Source organism: Nomascus leucogenys, chromosome 24 (assembly GCF_006542625.1).
Source record: "Nomascus leucogenys isolate Asia chromosome 24, Asia_NLE_v1, whole genome shotgun sequence".
In the NCBI taxonomy this organism is placed as follows: domain Eukaryota; kingdom Metazoa; phylum Chordata; class Mammalia; order Primates; family Hylobatidae; genus Nomascus; species Nomascus leucogenys.
This window is the reverse complement of record NC_044404.1, coordinates 10,797,189-10,804,684: the sequence shown is the minus strand read 5'-3', so window position 1 is coordinate 10,804,684 and position 7,496 is coordinate 10,797,189.

Sequence of the window (7,496 nt, the reverse complement as noted above, 5' to 3'; positions counted from 1 at the left end):
GCACCTAGGAATCACACTCAGTGATTCGCATCTCGGTAACGCCGCAGCTTTGTCTCTGTGACTCTGGTGGCCTTTTATTCCTGCTTGTTACCTCCTGCTCATGAGCTGGCAGCTGGGTTCCCAGCCAGGACATCCACATTCAAGGTGGGGAAGAGGGAAAGGACCAAAGGTCAGTATCCCTGCAGCACAAACCTCCCCATCTCCTTGAAGTCTGGATAGTTGGAAAAAAGAAAAGAAATTACTCAGCAGGTTTCTGTGTACATTTCATTAGCCAAAACTGTATCAATGCCACTTCTAACTGTAAGGGGGCCTGGGGATTCTAGTCTCCAGCATTTAGCCTCAGAGCAGAGAAAAGCAAAGGAGAAGGGGTGGGAATATGGGCCAACCTACAACGTTAGCCACAAACACCGCCTAGATATGCTGGCTCCAAGATTGACTGACTGATTTTATTTTTATTTTTTTCTTTTGAGACGGAGTCTCACTCTATCGCCCGGGCTGGAGTGCAGTGGTTCGATCTCGGCTCACTGTAACCTCCGCCTCCCAGGTTCAAGCGATTCTCCTGCCTCAGCCTCCCGAGTAGCTGGGATCACAGGCGCCCACGACCACGCCCAACTAATTTTTTGTATTCTTAGTAGAGATGGGGGTTTCACCATGTTGGCCAGGCTGGTCTTGAGCTCCTGACCTTGTGAATTGCCCGCCTCGGCCTCCCAAAGTGCTGGGATTATAGGTGTGAGCCACCGCACCCGCAGTATTTATTTATTTATTCTTTTTATTTTATTTTATTCTATTTTATTCTTTGAGACAGAGTCTCACTCTGTTGCCCAGGCTGGAGTGCAATGGCGCGATCTTGGCTCACTGCAACCTCTGCCTCTTGGGTTCAAGCAACTCTCCTGCCTCAGCCTCCTGAGTAGCTGGGATTACAGGTACCTGCCACCATGCCTGGCTAATTTTTATATTTTTTAGTAGAGGTGGAGTTTCACCATGTTGGCCAGGTAGGTCTCGAACTCCCAACCTTAAAAGATCCACCCACTTAAGCTTCCCAATGTGCTGGAATTACAGGCATGAGCCACCATGCCCAGACTGATTATTTTTTGAGACAGAGTCTTGCTCTGTTGCCCAGGCTGGAGTGCAGTGGTATGATCATGGTTCACTGTAGCCTCAACCTCCTGAGCTCAAGTGATCTTCCTGCCTCAGCCTTCCGAGCAGCTACAACTACAGGCATGTGCCACCATGCCTGACTAATTTTTTAAATTTTTTATAGAGATGGAGTATCCCTGTGTTGCCCGTGGTTGGTCTCAAACTCCTAGGCTCAAGCAACCCTCCAACCTTGGTCTCCCAAAGTGCTGGGAGTACAGGTATAAGCCACTGTGTCCAGCTCAAGATTTCTATGTCAATTTCTGACCTCTCCCATGAGTTCCAAACTCAAATATAATAAAAGCTAGCAGGCCGGGCACAGTAGCTCACACCTGTAATCCCAGCACTTTGGGAGGCCGAGGTGGGTGGATCACCTGAGGTCAGGAGTTCGAGACCAGCCTGATCAACATGGTGAAACCCCATCTCTACTAAAAATACAAAAAAATTGGCCAGGCGCAGTGACTCAAGCCTGTAATCCCAGCACTTTGGGAGGCCGAGGCAGGTGGATCACGAGGTCAGGAGATCGAGATCATCCTGGCTAACACGGTGAAACCCCGTCTCTACTAAAAATACAAAAAAATTAGCTGGCCATAGTGGCGGGTGCCTGTAGTCCCAGCTACTAGGGAGGCTGAGGCAGGTGAATGTGTGAACCCGGGAGGCAGAGCTTACAGTGAGCCGAGATCGCGCCATTGCACTCCAGTCTGGGGGACAGAGCAAGACTCTGTCTCAAAAAAATAAAAAAAAAAAAATACAAAAAATTAGCCAGGCATGGTGGCAGGCACCTGTAATCCCAGCTTCGTGGGAGGCTGAGGCAGGAGAATCGCTTGAACCCAGGAGGCGGAGGTTGCAGTGAGCCAAGACCGTGTCACTGCACTCCAGCCTGGGCAACACGAGCCAAACTCTGTCTCAAAAAAAATAAAATAAAAAATAAAAGCTAACATTTGGCTGGGCACAGTGGCTCACGCCTGTAATCCCAGCACTTTGGGAGGCTGAGGTGGGTGGATCGCCTGAGGTCAGGAGTTTAAGACAAGCCTGGCTAACTTGGTGAAACCCCGTCTCTACTAGAAAAATACAAAAGTTAGGTGTGGTGGCACATGTCTGTAGTCTCAGCTCCTGGAGAGGCTGAGGCAGGAGAATCACTTGAACCCGGGAGGCAGAGGTTGCAGTGAGCAGAGATTGTGCCATTGCACTCCAGCCTGGGGGACAGAGTAACTCTGTCGCAAAAAAAAAAAAAAAAAAAAAAAAAAGCTAACATTTGTTGAGTGCTATGTGTATTATTATTTGTTGCAAAATCCTACTTCTCCAATAGTTATTTTATTAACTCCCTTTGACAGAGCCAAAAACTGAGGCATAGAGAGGTTAACTAACTTGCCCAAGGTCATATAGTTGGCAGAGTCTGGATTCAAACCCAGGTAACCTGCCTGCACGTTCAGTGCCACTTCTTACCTCCTACTTGACGTCTCCACTTGGCTATCTTAAAGGCATCTGAAACTTGACACAGCTAAGCTAGAAAGTGTAAGAACAAAATTTTTTTCCAGCTCTCCTTATCTCCATATATTCCATTAGGCCCCTGGTTGCTCAAGCTAAGAATCCAGTAGATTTGTGAATTTCCATCTCTGCTGGCCAAAATCCAGTCCCTCAGCAAGTCCTCTTGGTTCTACCACCTTAACCGAAGTCCCCATCATCTCTTGCCAGGACTACTTATAAAAATCTTTCATCTGGACCTGCTGCTTCCCCTCTGAGCCCCTCAAAACAATTCTCCATACGCAGCCCTGGCAAGCTTTTAAGGAATATAATTCAGATCTTCTCACTCCTTGCTTACAGCCCTTCAGTATTGTCCTATTTTTCTTTTTTCTTTTTTTTTTTTCTTTTGAGATGGGGTGTCATTCTGTTACCCAGGCTGGAGTACAGTGGCACAGTCTCGGCTCACTGCAACCTCTACCTCCTGAGTTCAAGCAATTCTGTCTCAGCCTCCTGAGTAGCTGGGACTACAAGCGCATGCCACTACGCCTGGCCAATTCTTGTATGTTTTAGAGATGAGGTTTCACCATATCGGTCAGGCCGATCTCGAACTCCTGACCTCAGGTGATCCACCTGCCTCGGCCTCCCAAAGTGCTGGGATTACAGATGTGAGCCACCGCTCCTAGCCTGTCCTATTTTTCTTAAAAGGAAATTTGCACTCTCTCATGGTTAGGTTCACAAAGTCCTTCCTGGTTTGGCCCCTGGCTACTCCTCCACCAGAGGTACATCCTGTCTCCCCCAACTCATTTCCTCTCATCACATCACACCCTTTCCTTCAGAGTCTTGGTATTTGGCGTCCCCTCTTTCTGGGATGTTTCTCCTCCTAGTTTTTGCCTGGTTAGCTCCTTTGGCTTCCAGCTCAAAAGTCACTATTAGGGGTACAGTCTTTTCTTTTTCTTTTTTTGAGACCAAGTCTCGCTTTGTTGCCCAGGATGGAGTGCAGTGGCGTGATCTCCACTCACTGCAAGCTCCGCCTCCCGGGTTCACACCATTCTCCTGCCTCAGCCTCCCACGTAGCTGGGACTACAGGCGCCCACCACCACACCCAGCTAATATTTTTGTATTTTTTAGTAGAGACGGGGTTTGACCGTGTTAGCCAGGAAGGTCTCGATCTCCTGACCTCGTGATCCACCCACCCGCCTCGGCCTCCCAAAGTGCTGGGATTACAGGGGTGAGCCACCGCGCCTGGCCACAGGGGTACAGTCTTTTCTAGTCATGGTCTCCATGGAGAGGAATTGTCCCTAAACACCCCTGGCCTCTACTCATCCTCTTAGGATTGGAACAACTAGGACTGAAGGAGTGCCTGGGACATGGAACTCTTGCTGCTAAAATTGGAAAAGTCCCTGGTAAACTGGAATGAATGCTTGGTCTCGGGGCAACGGCCACTGAACCATTTTTGTCAACTAGGTAGAGGCAATCTATAAAAAAATTATAATCCTAGGCTGGGCGCAGTGGCACATGCCTGTAATACCAGCATTTTGGGAGGCCGAGGAGGGAGGATCGTTTGAGCCCAGGATTTTGAGATCAGCCTGGGCAAGATGGCAATGTCTCATCTCTACAAAAAATAAAAAACTAGCTGGTTGTGGTGGTATGCACGTGTAGTCCCAGCTACTCAAGAGACTGAGGTGGGACGATCACTTGAACCTGGGAGGTCGAGACTGCAGTGAGCCTGATGGAACCATTGCACTCCAGCCTGAACGACAGACTGAGACCCTGTCTCAAAAGAAAATATATATATATATAAACCTAAAGTATTTATTTACTTATTTATTTATTTAGAGACAGAGTCTTGCTTTGTCACCCAGTCTGGAGTGCAGTGGCTCAACCTCTGCCTCCCGGGTTCAAGAAATTCTCCTGCCTCAGCCTCTAGAGTAGCTGAGATTACAGGCGTGAGGCACTGTGCTCAGCCCTTTTGTTGCTTTTTTATTTTTTGTCTTATTTTTCAGTTGGTTTAGAATGTAGACAGAAAAGTACTTGGATATCTTCAAGAACTTGAGAATCACCTTCTCAGAACAGCCTTCCTATATACTCCTAATACACACTTACTCCCCATCACATCTCTGCTTACGTCCTTTATCATTATTATAATCCATAATTATCTTTTTTCTTTTTTATTGACTGCCTTTTCCATGAAACTTTCCAGGGCAGAGCCCATGTTCATTTCATTCACCACTCCAGAATCTCCAGGGTCTGGCACAGTGCCTGGCAAGTACTCAATAAATGTTTGTTGACTGATGGACTGACTGGCTATGACCTTTTCCAAGGGAGCAATGCCATTTTCATTGAGAAGCCAGAGTGACATCACCTTGCCCATAATGAGCTAGCTGTTGATTCTCGTAACCATAAGACATTCATTCCAGGCTTGCTGCGGTGGCTCACGCCTGTAATCCCAGCACTTTGGGAGGCCGAGTTAGGAAGGTCACTTGAGGTCAAGAGTTCGAGACCAGCCTGGCCAACAGGGTGAAATCCCATCTCTACTAAAAACAAAAATTAGCCAGGCGTGTAATCCCAGCTACTGGGGAGGCTGCGGCAACAGAATTGCTTGAACCCGGGAGGCAGGGGTTGCAGTGAGCCGAGATTGCGCCATTGCACTCCAGCCTGGGCAAAGAAGCAAGACTTTGTCTAAAAAAAAAAAAAAATCCAGATGACTAAGAGAACAGGATATGCAGAAATCTTACTTACTTCCTATTCTTAAAATCTTATTGTTCTAAAACTTGGCCTGAAAATGAAAATCACAGAAAAAACTAATAATAGTTTTAACCTTCGTGCTGGTTGGTATGGCTTCTGGCCAGCTTGAGCAAGGGTCATCCATTATGGACACGATTTAATTTCAGCTGAAGTAGACATGGACTCCACTTGCCATAGGATAAAGAGTAATTTTTTTCCTTTACAACTCTAATATCTTTCTAGACAGGATTCAAGGTTACCTCTGGAAGGAGAATAATTTATTTGGTCAAATTTGAGCCCTTTCTTTCCTTCTGTTTGGTGCTGGCAAAGTAAACCAGAAGATTACAGCCAAGACTGAGGTCCTGAACCTGTATACAAGCACTGTTCTTCCTAGACAGCAATGCATGGGGATTGCTGAGGGCCACTTTATCATGGAACCTCTCATCTGTTGCTTGATGGAGTCTGATGCTGGTTCAGCAAAGACTGGCATGGACCTTGTGGTGGACTCCACACCATCCATACCTCCCCTCCCTACTGCAAGAATGCAGTGCCAATAGGGAGTTTGGTCCAGCTCCTGAAGGTAGACCTGGATTAGTATCAGGCTAAACCAATCCTGGAAACCCTATTAGCTTAGCCAGTGATCAGCTTTAGGGAGAAGCAGGTTTAAATGACTGAATCAGCCAGTGAGATGTGATGAGGAGTTTGAAAGGGCTGTTGGGAAAGATGTTTCTTTGATTTTAACAGAGCCATGGGGAGCCATGAGGAGTCACTCCTGAACATGAACAAGGAAGCCTGGCTACTGGTGACCCTCCTATAACTCAAGGGCACTAGATTTAAGACACTGTGACTGGAAGACTAGAGGGATGGAAAGAACCCGGGTCCCCGATGACAGTGTTGATTCACAGCACCTACAAACCTACACACCTTCCATTCTGCCCTATGTCTGTACTTCTGAGTATAAATGTCCATGTTTAAACCACTTTGAGTTGAGCTTCCTGCTACTTGCAATGAAAAAAAATTCTGATACATTTTGAAGCAGGGTATTTCCCTGACCCCTTCACTGGCAGGAACTAGAATGCCGGGGCGCTGGAACCAGCCAGCCGCTTTGGCGCTGGCAGGGGCCATTCCACTCACTTGGACCTGCTGTGCTCCACCCCTTATGGGAGGTGGAGCACGCAGGTGAGCGGGTATAGGAGCCGGGGCGGGTGCTTTTGGGCACCTGCAGGAGCAAAACTTTGTGTGGGCCCCGCAGCAGCATCTGGTGAGGGTGCCTGCAACCCCTGAAGCCCCGGAAGGGGTGTTACAAGGCCCTTTTAGCTTTGCTGTCCATGGACAGCTTAAGTGTTAACAGCTCAGGGGAGGGTCAGTGTGACAGCCGTTTGCACCCGCACTTGTGGTACCCGAGTTCTTGTCCAGTGTCCAGGAGGAATGAGATAGCACAAATGAATTGAAGATGGTAAATGGATGGAAATTTATTGCCAATGAAAGTGGCTCTCAGTAGGAAGAGGAGCTGAAAAGAGGATGGAGCAGGAAGGTTCTTCCCCTGAAGTCCAGTCATCCTTGGCTGAACTCCTCTTCAAAGCTACACCATGAAGCTGTCCCTCTGAAGTCAAGCCACTTCTTTCTGCCATCCAACCATAGTCTCCAAAATCTAGCTGCTTCTCCTCTCTCTGCTGGCTGAGCTTGGTTTTTTTTTAGACTGAGTTTCGCTCTATCACCTAGGCTGAAGTGTAGTGGCGTGATCTTGGCTCAGTGCAACCTCCACCTCCTGGGTTGAAGTTATTCTCGTGCCTCAGCCTCCTGAGTAGCTGGGATTACAGGTGCCTGCCACCATGCCTGGCTAATTTTTATATTTTTAGTATAGGTGGGGTTTCGCCATGTTGGCCAGGCTGGTCTTGAACTCCTGACCTCAAGTGATCTGCCTGCCTTGGCCTCCAAAACTGCTAGGGTTACAGGGTACTGCGCCCAGCTGAGCCTGGGGTTTTCACAGGCACAGGATGGGGGGTGGGCCATGGGTAGTTATGGAAAAGGTAACTTTCAAGAGGGCAAACAGGGATGTAAATGCTCACTTTGGGCCATAGTATCAGGCTTTTCGGCTCCAGGTGGGGAGCCCTCATTGGGGACCCACCCTCTTCTGCCTAGAATTTCTCTGCCTCCTTTCCTTATCAATATCA